Consider the following 18,746-nt stretch of genomic DNA (forward strand, 5'->3'; position numbering starts at 1 on the left):
ACGTTCAACCTATTTGAGCTGCATCATTTTGTCGATGTTTACCCCTCTATACTAAATGAAGAGGATAACGTACGCCAGTGTGGGTGATTTAAAAGATTAATAAAAAGCCCGGTAACATATGTGCTGTCAGTGAAAAAACACTATTAATGCAGGTCTCCACGCTCCTGTAAAGAAAAAAAAAGATGCAATTCAGTAGTGACCCTCTGGAGGTGGATCCGTACCTATGTAAGCACAGCCGGCTCATTAGTCACAAAGTAGGAGCTGAAGAGAACTTTTTAATGCTCATTAGACTACATTGACAGCGATTATTTGTGGTCAGCCAGTGACAAATGCATTGCACCAAACAGTGAGACTTCGTCTTAATCCGCAATGCTTACGTGGCGAACAGGAGAGCAAAAGGTGAAAACAATGTTTTCATACAAGGCAAGTCATCCATGTAGTGGAATTGCATTTATCGTTGGTGTAGTGTTGATGCACTTTCTGAAGTCCAACCTTTAATGCAGCTTAGTTTCCGTTGGTGCAAGTGCTTCTACTGGAAACATCCAAAATATGATTTATCAAATCAGGTTGCCGTCTTGTAATTTTTGAAATTTTCCTCTGGTCTTAACTCTTTTCTGAATCTGGAAGAGCTGGCTGATTGTACATTTCATCTCGAGATAGTTTACACACTTCCAGCAACACAGGTTACCACACTTTGTTGAGTGCAGATGAGCACTGCAAATTCTATCATTTTGATGAGGCACCGATCTAATGCCACTCACTCTTGCCACAACGCTTTCTCAACTTGTACTGTACTTGTTTCTTCCACCTTCCATTTGCAGCACCAGGGCTAAGGCGCAACAGCAATAACATTTCTAGCAGAAAATGCTTGCTCCTTGGCATCTGATCCCCCGTTCATTTGCTACTTTCTTCCAATTTTTTTTAATGTGGTGCTCCTGCCTTCACACACTGTCAGACTGTTCTCCTTCATGCGTTTCCTTGTACTCTTTCTGTCCGCTTCTTGCTCAACATACCGTGCATGCCTTCAGTCATTTCCAATTGATCGATGCAGTCTTGTCCTTTTCTATCTCTCCTCCAGAACCTGCAACTTTCGACAACCTAGCATTATTTTGCTTCTTTTTGTGATAGTGCCTGGCTATCTGTTGCTGATGCCACACATTCACTTTGCAATGGTTTATTAGACCACATACATAAATTAATAGCTGTATAAAACCTTGACCCTCCAGCACTTCCACAAAATTCATGCAGAAGTGGAAACAAAGATTACTTAATTCCTCACCACACGTTACTATGTCTGCATCAAAGCTTGATATTACCAACATGTGTGCAGTGTCGTTGCCCATGCTTCCTGGACAGGAAAGCCAGTTGCTCCAGTTCACAAGGCTAGAACAACTGCGAAGTGATTGAGCTATCTGCTTGTGCTGCATTTTTTTGCCACAAGCTGTACAAGGTCATGGCTTGTGCTGCAGAAACCGCATCTTTTTGCCTGCTGCATTCCTTTGTGATGCATTGAACGTGTCTGCTTCTGTTTCCCCTGCTATTTTTACAGAGAAGCTGTATATGGCTAGGTTCTGACCATGACCAATAGTGCATACATCGACAGGGTGTGCAGAAAAAAGTTGCGTCGACAAAATTGAATCCACAGTAGCCTGCTGTGCGCCAGCAGTGATCAGTGGCTCCGGAGTGCATGGCAGAATAATAAAACGTCATTGTGTACCCACCAATGTCTGTGCCTCGTTTTCTTGTGAAGTCGACATCGCTCTAGCGACGTTATCAGCAGTTTTACTTTGGTCCTGCTATGGCCAGGACGCGTCTAGTTCGTACTGAAGAACAACAATGTGCATGTTAAGAGCACCGGTGTGAGCAACAGCGTGAAGGCAACGGGCAGTTGCTATAGCCAGACCCGCCTTGTCTGCAGATCCGTAATGTCGGCTAGCTGCTCTGTGACCGATGAAGAACAGCGTGCCCGTGAGGATCACCTTTGCAAACAGAAGCGGGAGTGGGCACGAAAGCATCGGCGACCAATTGCAGTATATCACAGTGACCACAAAGCAATGGTTACCATGGTGACAAAGTAAATAGAAAATCAAAGATAACGAAGTTGTGTGTATGTTTCTTTATTTAATCAATATAGCAATTAACCATATATAACTCAATATACTTGTCAACAAGTACAGCTTCAGCTGGTCTTCCATCTTCACATAGTGGAAGGGCTCTGAATTGTATTTTTTTTATCATTTGTCATCAAACTTGTGCATTTTCTTTTTGTAATGCTACAGCCTGTTTCATGCCATTACTGTTTTCTCTGCTTTTGCCTATTCTGCAGCAGTTGCTGGCATTGTCTCTTGCCTAGGTGTTGGTCCGCACGACATGCTAGAGATGCCATAGACAGTTTAATCACAGGGTGTTCAATGTAAGAGAAGGTCAAAATTACTGGTGTTTCTAATTTTTTAAGCAGCGATTTTTGAACTCTTGTGTGATAAAATCTCGCTTTGTTGATAAACAAGTGATTATCTTTGACAAGTTGTTTCCTATGACAACATTTTTTCTGCGTCGAAAGTTCACACATTTGCCAACAAGGTGCACACACGAGTCAAAGAACTTTGAAACTTTATATATAGGTCTTGCTTCATGCTTTGTCACTTGGTTTGACATTTTATTCTCATTTTTGATCTCATTAACCTGGCTGCTGTGTGGGAATACCGAACTTGCTGCTTAGTACTCAGCATGAAACAATGCTTTAAAACCACTGTGTTGTCCACTTGCCTCACCATGCCACTGTGTGGTTTTGATCAGAATTTTCCATCATAAGTACACTGTTACAAACTTGCACATGACAAGTATGTTACCCTATATGCAAGCAATGCACTGTTTAAAGCCGAGCTAAATACTTCACCAAAAGAACTGCTTTCACCTCCAGTCCACTCTTTTTAGTCTGTTGTCTAAACATCCTGCCAAATACTGTCATTGCTATTGCGTCCTGCCGCAGATGTTCATTGTCAGTATACCTTAATTGTTTTGCCTGCTAGCGCAAGTAATATGCCTGAAAATGTACTATGGTGGTGTCCTGTCCGCTTAAGGATGACCAATTTTCCTGTAAACCATAGTAGCCAGAAGAATGGTATTTAAAATGTGCATCACCAAGGTCCTGCAGAAGAGCAGAGCTCAGTGTTTGAGCTTTGACATCACTCCATAGAATACCTGCATATAATTTGTGCTCAATTAACCTTGCTGCAAGACTTTTTCCAAGGGCAAGGCCTAGAATGTTGGTCAATTTTTGATGCTCTGACCTAGTTTGATGTGATTTTCTGTGACATTTTTCTCTATTCCTTTCTTGATTATCTTGGATAGTGGCCTTCTTAGGAGCTATTGCTTCATTAGATGTTTCCTAGGAAGGAAAATCTTGGAAGCCTTTATACCACACTAGTGCGCATCATCTGTAAGGAAACAAAGCACTGCATGAGCAGAGGTCTGTCTGCGGCAGCTGCTGTGAATTGCGCCCACGCATCACCCATGTGCTGCCCTCATGGTCTTCCAATTAGCAACGCAGTTGCGCCACACCTTGCTTTGTTTGCGAAGTGCCACACGAGATAGATTGTCCATGCTAGCCAATATATTGCGAAATGGAAACCTGTATAGAGCTGCACTCAAATTTCGCATTAGGCAGTAGGCGAAATATTTTGTAAAAGTAACAATTATATAAATACCATGCAATGAAACCAATCAATATGTACTGAACCAAACTTGTCACCTAATCGCACTGCAGGGAACCCCTGATCATTCTAAGTTACACCAAAGGCTTGTCATATTTAAATAGTCTCTTGTGCACGCAGTGTATGAATGGGATATCATTGAAAAATATGTGAATGCCTAACGGAGTGTAATCAGGACTGGCACTTTTTCACTGTAACTGTCAGTTCCCTATATGTTGCTTTGCTATAGGGAGGTTATGCTCTAATAGAAACAGTTGGAAGACGGTTCTGTCCACATTGTCACTTCCATCTATATTTGTGCATTCGTTTAAGACCCATCAACTAGCCCAAATTAATTTACATATTTCATAAAAGCAAGTGCACTGCAGTTGGAGCTTTGGAAATAGGCCTGTGTTTAAAACAGATTCGAGTGGTCGACACACGAAGTGGGCTCGTTCATGCGAGTACCCATGTCAGTGCTGTATTGTCTTTTTTTGAAGAGGATCGATCTATTGTTCCTGCTTTAGATAAAGTCTAGTGATCTAGAGAGCATATTTTAAAAGGCTGATGAAAAAGGGAACACTTTTGGATTTTGCGTGCTAACTACTATCTTGTCAGCTGCTACAGTTTTTGTAAATATTCAGTAAATATATTTGGTGCATCTCTTTTCCTGTGTAACACTTTCATGGAGGTTGCGGACGCTTCCAGACGCAAGACTGATTTATGCAGCAGGTGCTCCTTGGCTGCATCTGCAATGCTAGCTCAAGGCGAGAATGCTTTGGCCACGTTGCCATCTGCATCCACAGTCATCCTGGCACAACCGCCATGGTATGTTGGCCACAGAAACGTCACGTGGGTTGACAATATGTGTAGGCTGCTGTGAACACAGTTGGCAGGTGGGCTTTGCTTGCCTTGCATGGTTTAGATTCCAGCTTATGATCTTGAAAATCTCACCTTGTGCTTCTACTGAAGCATTACAAGCAATGGTGTCTGTCCTTTGGCATCATTATCTAAAACTTTTCACCTGTGTTGCCATCTGTTTACAGCAATGTTTCTCTAACTTATCTTGTGTTCAAGTGCCATTGTAAGTTAATTCTGGTTCACACATTTGACCCATCCTGTCATGTCTCGGCACCAAATGTTACGGAACCTGTATCTGTGAAAATAGAGGGTTTTCACACCATTTTCTCCTCTAACACAGGATACTGATGATGTTTAGAGCATCAGCAAATGTCGATAGCGTCTTGTTTCTGGAGAGAAATCGGCAAGGAAATGCTCTGTCCTGACAGACGCATGTACCGTGATGGGGCTGATAACACCTGTGTGAATCAGGCCTTCGTGAGGAACATAGTTGTCAATTTACCTTTAGACTAGTCTGGCTATGTCAAGAATTGCTAGATAAAACATACTTCTCTCTTTCAGAAAGAGATAATTGAAGTGTTTTGGAGGTTTTCCTAATTTCCTGCCTCTGGCTTGAGCAGGTGTGCAAGATGCAAGCATTAGGTCCATAGAATTGACTGAAGGTGCACCACTGTAAATGTTTGGTTTGCCTGCAAGACTGTGAAACATGCTTTGTTAAGAGTCTTATGGCTTTGGTAAATATTACATCTCAATGTGCAGAAATACGTCTCAAGATGTTGAACTTTAAAGGGGTACTTGCATGATATTTTTGACTATTCATTTCTTGCGTTAAATCAAGGTCCTAGACTTCTAAACTCTAGAAAAAATTGTGACAAGCTTCAGAGCGCAGTTAGTAATTAGTAGTACTGACTTTTCTACAGCCAATTTCAGTGTAGTTTTTTTATACAGTGGAACCTCGATACGATTCTGCTTAATACGTTTTTCGAAATGTTAAGTTTTTTTTTTTTTCTTGAAAATCCGATTTGGTTGGATAATATGTTGGATGATATGATTTTCCTATGGTACACTTTATTTTCCAGTTCCTGTGAAGATCGTATCAATGAGGTTCTACTGTATTTCAGTTTTTAATTTATTTCTCATTAACCCTTTATTGACAATTGTTGCCTACAGGCAACATACCAGAAAAAAGAATGTTTGTCTTGCGTAGTTTAATTATTCAGTACCAAGATTCTGGCTAGCTGTCTTTGGCCAACACTGAATGAGAGGCAACAACTGTCATTTGTTAGTTCAGAGCAGACGAGGAAGTAGTTTGGCACGTGACTCACTGTCTTTTAAAAGTAAGGTCAGAGGATACAGGCCGATGCAAGATATCCAACTGCGGTGGTGTCACACATCTGAAGTAAAGCAAAAGAAATGTTCACCTATGGTTCATATGTGACGAGAGCTGTCTATACAAATTGAAAACAAAGCCTCAGGTGGCTTGGGGTGAGGCCCACTTCCAGATTCCTGCCTGGGGCTATTGTATTATTATCATAAATATTTACCCCTTCATATCAGTAAAATCATAAAACTTTCCACATATTTATTCATGAGGTGGAAATGTGCACATCAGCTGCTGTGAAATATAACCTCACCGAGCATTCGACCTCAGTCAACCTCAAATTTGTCCATGAGGTTGCCACTGCCATAGCTAAAAAATTTTAACAGCCAACCAATGTCGCATCACTTAGGGAGGTTGAGATCAGCTTAGGTTGACTTCATTACGTCAGCCGTGTGAACCTTGTGAGGTTGGCCATCTTTGCATGGAAGCCTACATTCTATGGCCCCCTGTAGAATCCTGGGATGCTATAACATAAAATGATTCCAAACTTTTCTATTCCAATTCTGCAATCAGCCCACCATGATTGGTCAAAACTTTTTCAGGCCACTCCAAACTTCACCCGTCTGTCACGCGACGTCACGAAAACCGTGATGGCTCTCCATCTGCTATACATGTACACACTGATTATGAATGATTAAACTGCACAAAAGAAAAATAATTATTCCTGATTCAACGCCTTTTCACCATTGGCCCTCTGCTATTGGTTCAATGTTTTTGGGTAACACCCACCTCGCCTGTCTGTCACGCGACCTCACAAAACCACAAAAACTGACTGCATCAAAGTGACGTGTACGTGAAAAAAAAATGCATTAATATGCTGAACAAAACTGAAAATTTTTCTGAATAGCCAGAGACTGCCCCGTTCTGAAAGGAATAGAAGATGGCTGCCCGCCGATCGCTCAGGCCCTCGCTACTCACATCTGCCGGTCAGCATGTATTTGTTTGCACATTATAAACCTTTTTGCACGGCAGTAAAACGTTATCGAGCCCTTGCGGCATGTATACAGCATCGCTCTGCCAACTCTTCCTTGCTGAGGATTCGTTTTAGCGGCATTCTTATCCTTCTGTTGCAAGCCGCCGCGATTTTCGACCAGCCACCGCAAGCTAAATAAGGTGAAGCGGACCATTCGGAGAAGCCAGCACCACCCTCTTCATGCGGTTATCTATTTTCACTGTGCTGGCTCGGCCCCATCGAAACCCTCTCCACTAGACCGTACACCTCGCCTCTTGTCAGCCAATTAGATAAGAAAAACCGCTGAGTGTAGGCAATGTTATTGGTTTTGGAAGTGAACAAAGGTGACCACCTATAAACGAGGAGAGTGTTTGGTTGGGTTGTTCAGACCACGCTGCAAGTCACTGCCCGATGCTTGCGCCGGTGGTTACATAAATTTGATGTCAGGAGATTGGAATCAAAACAGTTTGAAATCATTTTATGTTATAGCACCCCTGAATGTGCTTTACTTTAGGTGCGTTCAATTCGCTTGCACCGCCTGAACCAGTTCACGAGGTGTTGCACCTTGCCATTCGTTCCAGTGGTGCAGCAATGGCACCCGCTGAACCACTCCGTTCGCTTCAAAAGGTGCAGGGCTGATTCATGATTTTGCTGCACCTACTCCGCTGTCGGTGCCGACTTGGTGCAGGCGTACAGGTGCGACGCAGCAGTGCAGCAGACAATCCAGCACATGGGTGCAAGCACCATTAAAAGCCCGCTTACACACGTCTGATGTGTCTACAAGTGTGGTTTGTAGTTAGGCCCACAAGCTGATAATTCTTGTAGTTCACAATCTTTCAAATGTACGCACTCTGTGCACATTAATCGGGCATAACATAACGCCTGCACCGCATCTGCACCTTGGCATTTGTTTCGAGTGTTGCGCTGTGCCTGCACCGCAGAAACAAGCTGCACAATTTCTGAACTTCTCGTGAACCTTCGTTAACTGGTTCACAGTTGTGCAGGTGAATTGAGCAGACCTTTTAAGTGCTTCCACATGAAGCTCTTATTTGCCCTTACGTTGCTTGGTGGCCTGATGGCTGCTTCAGGTATTGTACAAAATGTTCGATTCAACATTGAAAGAAAATTCAAGGATATGAATGCTTATGAAGGCCAAAATTCAGTGACATACAAATGCATTAATTCTGCACATAAACTAAAAATTGTCAAATTTCCTTCTTCCTAGCTGCATTCAGTTAAGCATGCTACTAAGTTGGAATTGCTGGAAAAGTGTAAAAAAAGGCAATTCTCTTTTATAGTGTAGAGCGTCGACTGATAACTGGCCTTACGGCCAGAAATGATGTGCTTACCTTGAGGAGGATGCTTTAGTTCAGTGCCAACTCTAATCTCTTCATTCAAATACATGTAAAATGCAGAAATGCTTTTGAGACTACTGGAATAATTTCAATGAAATTTGTTGCATTTGAGAGAAAAAGTTAAATTTTAGTCATTCTAGGCTGCATAATTTTGATTTAGGACCTTGAATATTTAGGAAAAATTGCTGAGAGTCAGTAAGCTTACAAATATAAGCACAAAGTTTACAATTTCATAGCTTTTGTATCAAGTTGTAAACTTCATACGGAAGTCTTTTTAATTTCACAATTTTCAAAATTTCCTGCCACAAAAAATTGCCCCCTAAAACAGTCGCTACATTTCAGCTTTTTTTTTTTACATGTAACCAACCTCATCGAATTCTGCTGCTGGCTTCAGAGAAAAACTATTTCTCTGTTCCCATGTATTCAGATAGGAGCTCCCAAGATAAAACTGCCTCCAAGTCAGGTAAACCATTGTATTAAAGAACATTATAAGGAAGAGGAGGAGAAGGAAAAACATTTATTAAAAGAAAGAAAGGAAAAGCAGGTGTCATTCTGCTTGTGTGGGAGGCGCCCTTAGTCCAGGACTCCTGCGGCTCTTGCTGTCTCCCGGGCTCGCCACACCTGGTGTAACAAGAATTGTGTTCTCATTTGAATTACTGGAGTATACTTTTTCCTTTGTCATAGGTGGAAAAGTAAAGTATCAGCAACGTTCTCACACCTACACTGTCCTTATTGGTATGTAGTGTGACTAAATTCTGCTTTTGCATTAGTTGTGTTGATAGCATGCTTGTTCCAAATTCTTATTTGTTCCTTTTGCAAATTTTCATTTTGTTCACAGAACTTTCCAAAAGGGGAACGTATCCAATAAAATAAAGCACTAATTTACTTTCATGCTGAAGATTCATAACTCTTACAAATTGATGTGGTTTCTACCTGGTGATCTTTACTTCACTAAAGAGTTATGAGCTAGGTACTAGGGTATCCCAGCAACATCATGAGCAAGCAACACCATCTTCTCTCATCTCTTAGAGAAAAAAAAATCGTTATAACTTTACTTCACTCTGCAAAATGCTTAAAGCATAAAAATATCACTCGTTTTTTTTATTTTTACATGCTATAGTACACAAGCGCCTATTAAACAATGAACAGTACACCTCATTGTCTTCTCCCATCCAGTCATCCCTGGCCCAAGACTATGCGGCTGCCAGGTCAGCAAGCCAAATTAAAGAAAGTGTACCACACATGAAATAGCACGCTGAAAAACTTATAGATAAATTGTGTTGTAGTTTAACCTAACCCCTCCTCCTACATGACAAAAATTTGTTTGCATGTCAAGGTAGCATCAGAAAATACTAAATTTCTTTTCTGATTGAAATTAAACCTGGAAAGTATTCTATCAAGTGCAGAGGGCAGAAGGGCATTAGCAAATAGCATAGCTTTCAAGATTTTTCACGCAGTGCCTATAGGTTGCCTTGATGCTGCCTCCAATCTCCCTTGTACTGAAGCATGCACACACACATTATACCTCCATTGATACCGAAGTCCCACTCAAAAGTCTGGCCAACGCAAATCATCCTGCATGTACCGCTGACAAGGTGTACATCTTTGGCGAAGTTATTTGCGATTCAAACATCTGATGGGCCAGAAAACTATAAATTTCGTTATGTCACCATTAACCAAAACACGAATTAATATTCCTGCTTGCAGGGACACAAACTGACTGCTGTTACTGAACAGCGCTCCGTGGCATTCAAGTGAAGAATGATCTTGATCGTCACTTATACGAATAATCATTCGGTTGTAAGGCTGGGATTCCTAGGTCATGTGAATTGTAGTGGAGCTGCTTAGTGTAGTGACTGATTTGGGGCTGCTCAATATTTTTTTTTTTTTTTTTTGATGCCACTCTAATGTCTGCCAAATAAAAGACAATGTTTCTTTCTACATTGTGTCTTATCATTGCTTTGCAATTTGCAAGCACAGTACAGCAAAAAAGGGGCCTTGCCTTACATAGGTTCTATTTGAAATAGGCAATAGCTGTTTATTTCGGCATACATGCTGCAGCTTGTGCTCTCCAGGTGTCCAAGCATGAGTACCTGCTTCTGAGAAGATGACAGCTGTAAGAAACAAATGACTCTGTGTCACACAACTACAAAAACATGAAAGTGCCTGCTTTATGATAAATACAAAAAAATGACAACTCAGGCAGACTGGCAGAGCAGTCATCAATAATAAAACAAGACATTGCACAGTTTATTTGCCTAAGAAATGAGGTCTGCACATCAAGCTTAGCAATTCTCGGCAGCTTGCTCGCTTTATACAATCAGTCCACATTGTTAGCTCAACATATCCGTTTGATGGATTTCACAGTTCTCTTTAACACTCTGCCTGTCCCTTACTTCACCAAATCTGTTGTTGCTGTGAGCACCGCTGAAATTACAGCGGAATCTCATTGATAAGTGTCCAGGAAATTGTAGCTGTCATTCGTTTTAACATCTATTTCAACAAACCAGTTGGGCAAGGGCCTAAAAACCAGCAATTTGGAACCATCAAGTTACAGTGCACAGGGCTGGGCAAACACTTTGAAATTGGGTGCCAACAGCACAGAAGGTTCCACTACCCGCCGTGGTTGCTCAGTGGCTATGGTGTTAAGCTGCTGAGCACGAGGTAGCGGGATCGAATCCCGGCCACGGCGGCCGCATTTCGATGGGGGCGAAATGCGAAAACACCCGTGTACTTAGATTTAGGTGCACGTTAAAGGACCCCAGGTGGTCGAAATTTCCAAAGTCCTCCACTACGGCATGCCTCATAATCAGAAAGTGGTTTTGGCACGTAAAACCCCACAATTTAATTTAATTTTAATGTTTGCACTAACTTTCAAAATGCAGGCAGATTTAGGTGAACAATCACATTTAAGGTGGAGGTTATGTGCTGCTGATCTATGGTGTAAAAACACACATCTTGCTTTTACGTTGGCCTTGTTAATCAAAGAAACATATGTGCCATAGAATCTTGACTGTGGGTAATATTAGTGATAGCCACATTAGACAACTGCACCCGTCCTTCTGGGGAGCTTCTTTGCATTCTTATGAGAGGAACTTTTGAAGTTCAACCATGTTATAGTGCTGCACAGCGAGGGCAATTTCGTTTCAAGGCCAATGAACCAGGAACGCAAAACATTTCTCTATGGAGTGAACAGCGTACCCTACTTTTTTAAACTTACCAAGCTGATTGAGCGTATTTTTTCTGTCCATATCGCCAACAGAAATCTGCCAATATCCAGAACGAAGATCAATAGAAGAGAAATAGCTGGAACCATGGAGGCAGTGAAGGACATCGTCTATATTTGGGAGCAGGTAGACTTCCTTCTTAGTAATTTTGTTCAGATGACGGTAGTCTACACAGAAGCGCCACGTGCCGTCCTTCTTAACCAAAACCACAGGTGACGCCCAGGGACTCGAAGAAAGCTTAATGATGTTTTTATCTAGCATTTTGTTCACTTCACTTAGAATTACTCGGCGTTCCGATGCAGAAACTTGATATGGTCATCGGTGAATAGGCGTAGCATCGCCAGTAGAAATCCGATGCTGGACCGCGAGCGTCTGGCCTAAAGGGTGATCGTTTGAAGTAAAAAAATATCTCGGTAGGAGGATAACACGTGGCAAAGGTTGTCAGCCTGCGCAGAGAACAGGTCCACCGCAACCATTTTCTTTATGTTGGCATCGGTGCCCGAGGCTGGTGCAAGGGGCTTGCTAAGCTCAGAAGAACCATCGGTTGATAAAGCTGCTATGTGATAGTCGCCGAGACAATCAACGTTGACAAGGCAAATACCTTGCAGTAGGATTTGCTTTCCCAATCCAAAGTTAAAGATAGGCATGCGAGTATGGTTAGCAGTAACAGTCAGAATGCTGTGAGGCACGGTGATGTCATACTGTGGTGGAATGTTGGGCAGAGGAGTGCCGAGGTACTCGCCATCAGGAACAGGTGGGCAACACAACAGTTTAATATAGGCTATTGACTTCGGTGGCAGGCGAATAAAGCAGGTGAGGCGTAAGCGACACTGGGGTGCGTTAGAAGGTTCTACGAGAATCGGCAACTCAAGGCAAAGGGTACTGGCAGAGCAGTCAATAAGAGCAGAATGCGCAGAGAGAAAATCGAGTCCGAGAATTAGGTCATGGGGCAATGAGCAATCACGGTGAAGAGGACAGGAGTGTGGCGGCCGGCGATGCTCACACATGCCGTACATATGCTGATGATAGGCACAGTACCGCCATCCGCAACGCAACCGACGCGTGCAGACACTGGGGTGAAGTGCTTTTTCAGTCGTCGTCGGAAGGCAGCACTCATAATAGAAAGATGTGCTCCTGCATCGATGAGTGCAGTGACAGGTGTAATGGTTGGAGTCGGGCATGAAATAGATGGTAGCTGGCCCACGCGGTCATCGAACTTATCCACGCTGAGGACGTTGTTGAAGGAAGAGACTTGTTCTCATCAAGAATGAGGAATCTGGGATTTATTTACAGTATCTGCATGAGAATGTGACAGTTCATCAGTCTAACATGACTGAAAAAGGAATGCACCCTGAGGAGCCGCCAACGGCTCCTTAAATACACTGTCCTCCCGAAATCCCTAGGTGAGGGAAAACGGCAGTTCACCGCCGACTAATTCGGAGCGTCCAAAGTCATCGTAACCAACCCGCCTTTGAGGGGGAGGGTTTATGCACTCACTTCTGCACAGGTTGCACTGACCACACCAAGGTGAGAGGGTTTTCGCAGACACTGTGCTTGACCCGAGCAGGCGCCTCTTTATTCCAGAGTTGACCCTGCAGTCAGTGGCCGCCGCATCTGTCCATTGACTGATGCGCGAGACGGGTTCTAAGCTGCCTGAGACGGCACCGCAAAATATCTTCCAGGAGCTCCCCTGCTCCAAGCAGACCTTGACGGTGTACACACTAATAATACTTGCTCCGTCCACTGTGTCTAGCCATCTCGGCACCCTTCCGTTGGAAACGAGGCGCATTGTCCTCCTTACAAAACCAGTCGCCGCCACAGCCATGGTAGCGCCGATGGGCTGGGGACTGATGTCTGGTCGTCCTTTCAAAGCGAGTCGTCAGAGCAGACCTGGTGGTGCCTTTCCGTCGGTCCCTTCCTCGAAGATCGCCAGCACCTGCTGGTCGAACGTAACACAGGATACCCGTCAACGTCAAGAAAGTTTTGGTTCGTAGGTAACATGAGCAGAGAATTTGAGGGCAGGGTCGACAACACAGCTTCACCTCCAGAAGCTGTGGTGCCTAGTTTTTTGGCTGCATCCAGGAGGCAATAGGCGGCGAGGAGAAGCGACGGGCCTTGGGCGTACGAGACTAATGGCATTGAGATGAGGGCGAGTGGCTGTAGCGAAGGTTCGGAGGTGGGGCATCAGCGGCAGTGGGTTCTAGGCGGGTGGCATAGGGAACAGTAGGTCCAAAGGTGCAGGAATAAGCGCAGGCGTATGTCCGAGGAGGTGGTGGCCATTGGTTGCGGCAGTGACAAGCAACGTGGTCGATGCGACAGCAGTGGAAGCAGATCGGCTTGTCATCAGGGGTACGCCATTTGGACGGGTTGCGATATGTGGCAGAAAAGGAGTGCCGGGGACGAGGAGGGCCGCTAGAGAACGGGGGAACGCTGGGTTGAGACGTGCAACACACGGAGTTCAGACCCATGTTCTCAAATTCCTGTCTGACGACGGCCTGAATCCTGGCAATTGTGGTTGCTAGCGGGTCGGGAGGTGTTGCAGAGAAGGCTGGCCAACAGGTGGCCTCGAGCTGGCGGCGAACAATACGGGTTCGGTCATCACAGGTGGTCGCCTGATGTGGTCGACCCTCACATGTCGACGTAGCAGCACTGTTGGGTAGCTGCGTGATGTGGTGTGTGATACGGCGGCTCTTAGCTTGTTCAAGGCGACGGTATTAATTTGTCATGGCGCCGATAGGAAAGACGTTGCCGAAAACAAGAAAATTGAAAGCGTCGTAGGCGATGCCTTTTAGCCACCTTATCTGCTTCAGACATAGTATGGTGGGCTTTGTGGCAAAGAGCCAAGACGTCTAGGATGTATCAAACGTATGGCTCTGTAGATGTCTGGTCACAAGGCGCAAGAGCCTTTCTCGCGGCAACCTTGCGCCCAAAGGGGTCGCTAAACAGTTCTCGTAGCTTTACTTTGAAACTGTCCCAGCTCGTTATCTCGTCATGCGTTCAGAGTCGCATGCGTGGGGTGCCACCGAGATAAAAGATTACATTAGCAAGCATAATTGTTGGATTTCACCTGTTATTAGCACTGGCGCATTCATAGAGCTTGAGCCAATCATCAACGTCCTGTCCCTCCAGGCCACAGAAGAGACCAGGGTCACGATGTTGGGTAACCATGACGATAAGAGCAGTCGGACAAGCTGAAGCCATTGCAGATGCGGTCTCGTCACTGGGAGGTACGGTGACAAGCTCGATGTACCGACCACTTTGGAGTGCCGTGACGAGGACGGGGATCGCTAACCTCCACCAGAATGTTGCACAGACACAGACGAAATACACAGATGAAAGAGGCTATTTACATGCTATTTACACTGGAGCCAGACAGCCAGGCCGACACTCGCTCACGCCATGAGCCCAGACACACTTCATCTCTTCCTCGCGGCGGCTCATCTCTTGAGCATCTCTCGATGAGATCGTAATAATATGAATGTCTGTACTACATAGTGTGGTGTGTAGTGTGTGACACGGTGCAGCAGATGGAGAGAGACAATAAGCAGACGAGAAAGAATGTGCGCGCAGAGGCGAATTCCGTACTGGATGGAAGACAACGTTGAAGAGCGTCCGGCACGTGAGCACGCAGCACAAGAAAAAAAAATAATAAAATGAAAATGCATCCAATCAGAAGAAAACACGGAGCTTCCAGGGGCCAATCAGGAAACGAAAAATCGACGAGAGCAGCAGAAAAGCGAGGTGCGCTGGCAGAAGGGAGAGTTCTAGGAAGCGACGCCAAGAGAAGGTCGGCCACCGGACTGGGAGTTCAAGACTGACCGGCAGGTTGCGGACCCGAGCCACCAGGACTTCACCCAACTGGGACCTCCTGCCAACCCGTTCCTGGGCTTCACCACTCTACCCGATCGTGAACGGCTGCTCGAAACCGGCGAGTTTCTGCGCCCATGAGCAGAACGAGAGCAGTCGGGCTATGGGCCCGAGTTCTACGCCCAGCTGCCTGGTCAGAACGCCATCACCATCTGCCGCCGCCTGCCTTCCCTCTTCAAACCGGAGCCACCACACTCTGGTCGCCTGTTCATCCACCAATCCCATCGACATTGTGGTGAGACATTACATTCTTTTCTGTTTTTCAAATCCCCTTCACCAACGAGAAATTTCGCAGCATCCCCCCTTCAAGTATTTATTGAAGAAAACTTTCAATCAAGAATTCATTCATGCTGATGTAATTATGCAATGAATTACACAACTTCATTCAACTTGCTTGAACAATGAATAAAGAAATTAAATGGAAATCATTAGTCGGTTGGACTACACCTTAACGTGCAACATAATTGGTGAATGCATATCCATAATTTATTTCCTTCCATGTCAATTAATTTCATTGCTCTGATAAATTTTCTAATTATTTTTTTTTTTTGCTTGCATTACTATGACCACAGCTAAAGTAATGTAAGGTGGCAAATTATTCGCTGCTGCCAAAAATTAAAAAAAAAAATATTTTTTTTGCCACTTGTCGGCAGCAATGCAAGTGGAAAACTGCTTAGCAAGATTTGTATCTAGCAAATACGTATGCAGTTGGCATCTTCATAACAACAGAGAGGTGGATCATGCTACACTGAGGCTGAAGGGCTAACAGGACAAACCTAGCTGAGCTAGACAAGGGTGGACCAGTGCATGGCACTGGCTCGGGTCAGGCCAGGGAAAAGTGTCCATGCAGTGCTCTACTTTTATGCACTGTTTTCAAGTACTGAAATTTCATCCTTAAAATATTTCTAGGTATTGCAAGCATACTATGCTCTTCTATATCCATCGCAGCTGCCTCTCATTTTCACAACTACCTAAGCTTTATAGCTCAGAATAGCTGTAAAAATAAGGTATACTGAAGCGTAATGTTTTGTTTATGTGTTCCTGTCGTATGTTGAAAGGCAGCGTTTTGGTTGCAAGGTGACTTTCAGTTGTGTTTTGCCTCGGCACCATGACAATGACGTATTGTCAAAAATTCATTCAACATGAGAGATAGCAGTTGATGCCATAACGTCACGCTTACTTTTTAAGTAGCCGGAACACATTTTTACACAAAATGAATTCGCCCAAGGCGCACGATCACCAGGTCACTACAGATGTTGGTAAAGCACTATTTATTTCACACAACTGTTGCACCTTCCTTGCAACTGTTGCATCTTCCTTTCCTTAAATTCTTTTCTTTTTCACACGGAAGGGGTGGTTTGCATAAAATTAAAATATCCGGATACACAAAAATACGGAGCAGTAAAGGTAAAGCGGCAGATGAGCAATATTCTCGCACCAACGTAGTGACAAATGAGCTGCTGCAAATGCTTCTTAACAGTCATGCTTTAACGGTGCGAGTGGTGCCTGCATTATGTTTAGAAAAAAATTACGATGCACTACCGAGGTTTTGCTTCGTTTAACACGTTAAAGGTAAACAGCGGGACTCCGCTGTTATACTCTGCGTCGTCGCAAACTACCGAAAGGCGTCACAACGCATCTACAGCGCTTAAATGGATAAAGTAAGGCTATCAAAAGCTCCCCTTAAATGCAAATCGGAGCGCCGAACCTATGCGTCCTGTTGGAAAGACGAAGCGAGTGCTCTTCAAAACGCTATAAACAATGGCCACATATCGATTCATCAATAAAGATCGTTATAAAACGATTCTGTGTACTGGCGGTGCAAAAAATACGAGCTGTTTGAAGAATTTAAACCATTTAAACTGGGACTGAATCTTTCAATGACACGGACGCCCTGCAACAAACCAATAGAATAACTTATAACTTCCGAGCACTGAAAACAAGATTAACGCTTACAAAAAAAAAAAAAAAAAAAAGATTGGCTTTGCTAGTTTCTGTTTCGGTTTCTGATGCATGAAGCGCCACCTGCTTCCTGAAAAAAGTGCCATGGCAGCTTCCTGTTTACTTTTCGAAGTTGGCGTAACTAACGCAGCTGAGTATGGCTGAGTCTCGAAGCTTTCGTGTGCCGTTATGCATAACGCAATCTCATTGAATAGATGCTGTGAGTATTTGTGAAGCCTCTAGAAAGTCCTGCATCGATACGTGTGTGTCTTTGTATACGCGCCATCTCTGGAGGTAAGCAAACCCTCTCAGCCAGCTTGCGCCGACCTTCGTTGCAAGGGCAATATTTGTAATTTAACTACATGCTTTATCGGTATACGGCTGCATCTGACCGCCACTTTCTTATAGGCCTGATGAAAAGTGGTATTGAAACCACTACATGGGTACTACCGTAACCGTAATCTCTACCGTAATCTTAACCTGCGTTTGCGTTTGCTTCAGTTCTAGTTCGATTTCAAAACAAAATCCCATTATTATATGCTTAGCATGTTGGCTTCGCCCGATTTGTCCAGAATAATATATATATCATCGCCTTATAACAGACACGTCGGTATCAGAGAAGCTCGCAGGTAGGTGTGCCGTTTTTACTGCCTAAAGTACGTATGAACGACGTAGATAATGACACCTAGTGATTCCTAAATAACTTAGAGTAAAGAAATGCTGTGTTGCTGCGAAATTTTAGTAATAAAGCAAAGATACGCCTGAAATGTTTTTCAGTGAAGTATTCGTGCACATACTTGGGGACGTATTCTGAAACGTTCCACTTCGGCGATAGTTTGCCTAGGCAACAATTTCGCCTTCAGGCGCGCGCTGAGATGCTAAAATTGCATAACAAAATACAAATTGCATAGCAAAATACAGTGGTGACTACCAGCTGATGCTTTTTGCGGGAATTACCAATATATGTAGCAATCAAAATGCAAGAAAAAGTAGCAACAGAAGAAAACAAATTAAACACCTGTGAGTTTATTCAACCATACACTTGTGCATATATATGTGCTCACAGGTAGTTCTAGCTTTCTTTTATTGTGTACGTGTTTTGCTGCACTACCCAGATACCATTCCATGATGACCGACCAACAAGCCCATATTGACACCCTTGTCAATTTCATTTCTAGTACAACAGGCTTTTTTCAATATGTTCCTCGGGATTTTGGGCATACTGTTGCCCTCATTGCCACAGCTGCTAGCAGCACGTGTGTCCTAAGGTTCTGTATTCATAACAAGCAGCTTCCACAGGATATAAAATCGTTGTTTACTGGTTTCGCACCATTCGAATGTCGGTCACGGAAAAAGAATTTTGAAGATTGTATGTGCTAAACGACTTCAGCAGGCATGTCTCCACAGAGATTACCTCAGCGTGCAGATGTTTGATCAGTATGAGCCGTGCGTCGCAAGGAATCTTCTGTG

This window comes from Dermacentor variabilis, chromosome 1, assembly GCF_050947875.1.
Source record: "Dermacentor variabilis isolate Ectoservices chromosome 1, ASM5094787v1, whole genome shotgun sequence".
Classification (NCBI taxonomy): domain Eukaryota; kingdom Metazoa; phylum Arthropoda; class Arachnida; order Ixodida; family Ixodidae; genus Dermacentor; species Dermacentor variabilis.